The sequence below is a fragment of the Leuciscus leuciscus genome, assembly GCF_965113295.1.
Source record: "Leuciscus leuciscus genome assembly, chromosome: 7".
Lineage (NCBI taxonomy): Eukaryota > Metazoa > Chordata > Actinopteri > Cypriniformes > Leuciscidae > Leuciscus > Leuciscus leuciscus.
This window is the reverse complement of record NC_138731.1, coordinates 24,078,025-24,081,711: the sequence shown is the minus strand read 5'-3', so window position 1 is coordinate 24,081,711 and position 3,687 is coordinate 24,078,025. Positions and strand designations below refer to the sequence as shown.

The 3,687-nt window shown below is 37.2% G+C and overlaps 1 long non-coding RNA gene across 3 annotated transcripts; it reads left to right on the top strand.

Moving 5' to 3' along the window:
* The first annotated feature begins 238 nt into the window (after window positions 1–238).
* On the top strand, window positions 239–3,168 carry LOC309503683. Of its 3 annotated transcripts, none has more exons than XR_014207816.1 (2): window positions 239–782; window positions 2,003–3,168. It is a non-coding gene; the product is annotated as an uncharacterized lncRNA (long non-coding RNA). The 3 variants fall into 3 exon arrangements; XR_014207817.1 differs by having other exon boundaries at window positions 1,766–3,168; XR_014207818.1 differs by lacking the exon at window positions 239–782 and adding an exon at window positions 1,090–1,853.
* Window positions 3,169–3,687: the final 519 nt, after the last annotated feature.

The window sequence follows — 3,687 nt, the reverse complement described above, 5'->3', positions numbered from 1 at the left end:
CATTACTCCTCTTTACAAATCGTTTAAAACCTGTATGACTTGATTTGAAGAATGTTGGTCTCCAAATAGTTTTGGTTCCCATTGACTTCAATTGTATTTTTTGTCTATACATAAAAGTCAACGGGAACCATGGTTACAAACATTCTTCAAAATATATTCTTTTAGGTCCTGCCGAATAAAGCCTCATGGGTTTGAAATTGGAAAGATATGAGAACAGATTTTTTTTGGGGGGGGGGGGTGAACATCCATTTAAATAGCATAGCTCTTTGAATGTAAATTATGATTCTCATGGTTCTCATGGCTCAGATTTAAATACACTGAAACGATCAGGTTTAAGCAGAATGAAATGAAACTAATTGATTGCCCTTCTAGGCAGCAGAGTAATTAATATAGTGAATGAACATAGATCAGATACTAGGTCTGTTTGTTTTATCAGTGCTGGAACTGAAAATATATCATTGATTAGCGCAGAGCATCTGCTTATTGTACTGCTCTTGTCCTGCTGTCGAAGAGGGCAGGAGCGGGTCACTGCTGCGAGTTTCACTGCTGCTCAGTGGGGGGCAGCAGTACACATAAGCCTACAACATTTCTGGTTTGTTGCCTCATAATGTAGCATATTACATTGTTTATCCACACGGATCCATTTATTGTAGAGTTCTGACTATAAATGTTTCTGGGAAATGACTGGTCACGCAAGGAACGTTTTGGCGCGAAGATGTTTATTTGAAATGCGAGAGCAATATGAGGAAACTTCATGAAAGTGATGAAGACCAAAGCAAACAGTAAGTCATTTTTACTGACTGACATTTATAAGGGGTCTAAGGTTGTAACAGCACAAAAGCGAAGCAAAAATTGTTTTGTTTTGTTTTCTTCCCATGCCTGCAGCACGATGAAGAGCTTATAGGCTACTGTTAGTTCAAAAGTCTATATGCAGGAATCTGTCGAGTATTTTATCAGTAGCACATTTTGTATTTTTTGGTTTACAATCAACAGCTTGCATTCTTACAACGTTTCTCAAATTTGATATTTTTCCCCCTCATTAAAATAGTCATGGGGTTTGACAAAATTAATGATAAAAAAAAAAAAAAAAAAATATTGCCAATTTTGTTCCAACTATATAACCTCATAAACACTGCATGTAGGAGAGACCAGGGTCAGTTGTCACACTTTTAATCTAGTGAATAGCCTGATATATTTTTAAGTTTATTTTTGAAAGTCAGTTTAGGCACATATCTTGAAGTCTTGACAGCAACTGAATATTTCCACTGTTAATGCCAAGGGAAAAAGATAAAGGTTACTGACCATATGGTAAGTTATCACTGACTGAACTAATAAAAAGCCTATAAATGGCTTTTCAGCAAAACACAAACAAAATCAATGACCAATTCATGAAGCAGCACAAATATAAAAGTTAACAAAAAGCATTATATAATATTACATTTTTTTTTAGTTTGTAAACAGTTAACAGTAAACAGTTAACACATTTTAGAACAATGTTTGAAAGCAACATTAATCTACTGGTCATTTGCATTTGACAAAACTAGCCCTGGTCTCCCCTATAATTATACAAAAATTGCAGAAGATTAAGATTAAGAAGTTTATTATTATAGACTATTATTAGTAGATAATGTCACACAGTTTTCAATTTCACAATGTACTTTCACATTATAAAAATTGTCTTCCTGAAGACAATCACATGAAACAGGTGCAAAGTCAGTCTTGCTCAGTTAGTCTTGAAGACAGCTTGGATTTTGTGACTCAGCAGAGACGGAGAGCATGTGGGGAGCTTGAGGATGTGGCTCAGGTTCCTGAACACCATCAAACCAGGGGGAGGTGCAAAGGAACTTACTGAGGTGTAATATGATTGTTTCTGAGATGTAATATGATTGTTTCTGAGAAATGCTATACACACAAGGTCAAATACCCAGCTTTAGTTTAGTTTACTCCCCCTTACCCCACCCAACAACACCCCACCCCACGTCTCTCATTTTCTCTGTTTCAGCCACAAGAACATCTGGCATCCCTCCCTCCATCTCTCACCTGTTTCTCAGGACCTTGAGTTCCTATAAATGGCACCTCTTGAAAGATGTTGATGCAGGCAGTTCGTGTTTGAGCAGCCTGCCCATTTCCTGGCCAGGAAAGACAGTTTGCTTAAGCTGCTTGATTTCTCAGAGGATTGATAAGTTTGCTGCTTGCACCAAAAGTATCACGCTGAACCCCCGTGAACCTCTACAGCTTTACAGGAGTGCCATGGTAATCTTTTTTTACAGATACAGCTCAACATATCATCACAAAGAGGACGTCAAACACACAATAATGTGTTTATCTTTTCTTTTAACTGCCCCTGACACAATAGTTGTGACCTTCACAAACATTATATATGAACTACATAAGATTTATAATCTGGGAATCAGACATTTTCATTGTTCCACATACAAATGATAGAACTATTATCTTACATTTGCCTCTAAAATGCAGTCTGTCCTGAAAACAACTCTCAACTTAGCAGTTTGATTAATAACTTTGTGGGATCAAAGTCTCAGTATTCATCTTTTATAGTCTTGTATAACATTTAGGACTAATTAAAAGTTGATCTGACAATAGGCATAAAAATTATGGAGAAACACATGCTCTCCCCAGCATAACAGAAACATATTTCATACAGCACAAAAATGCTGTTCTCTGCGCAGTCGAATGCCCCTTATGCAGAAAGACTGATTATTTAAAGCAGGGAACTTTCTCTCGGCCATATGCCTCTTATAAATGATAGTACTGAAGAGAATGGAGAGGGAGGATTCTCTAGATATTGTACCGTACTGCTGTAAAGATTGTGCTGTGTGCTGTGCTTTCATTGTTTCCCTCTACATGTTTCTATCAGCACTGTTCCAGAAATCAGTCATTGTTGGCCAGCCATTTTCACTCATTATTGTTTTCCCAGTGGCCTCCAGTAACAGAACATTGGAACTTTGGCTGCGTCCAAAATCGCACACTCTCCTCAGTAGGTACTTATTTTGAATAAGTACTCCACAATCGCTAAAAAAAGTATGTTATATAGTATGAATGTAATCTGGACATACTACATTTGCTATGCTCTCTCATCATCATGTGATATACCAGCGTCAGTTACGTCGCTTCACTGTCATTCATAAATCCTCTCCCGTTGCCTCATGGGATTGTAAAGTGTCCATCGTATGCACAGTTCACAATCTCGCCGGAAATAGTAGGTCATCCGCGTACGTTTTGCCTACTCTTTTATGAGTACTGTGAATTCAGACATGCTTCTTTTGTCACGTACTGTTTCGCCTACTATATATTTGGGAAGTATGAGATTTTAGATGCAGCCTAGTGTGAACATGCAGTAACTGTCCTGAGCCCTTACACACACACCTGCATGTTTTTACCTTTCATTTTGAGCGCGTGGAATACGGGAGAGCTCCAGATGTTACCACGGGAATTGTAAAAACAATTCCTCCCACAACATTGTGTTAACGCGCACAATTAAATGTAACCATAGAAATGTTACTTAATAGGTTAACTTAATAGGTTACTTATTGTAATTAATGGGATTATTATTATTTCCACAAATTAGATCTTCGCTTTCATTGAAACCTATAGGTTGAGTGAAATCATACAATTTTATTTCACAATGTTTCTATGACGTATCTTCAATTAAAATATTGGCAATTA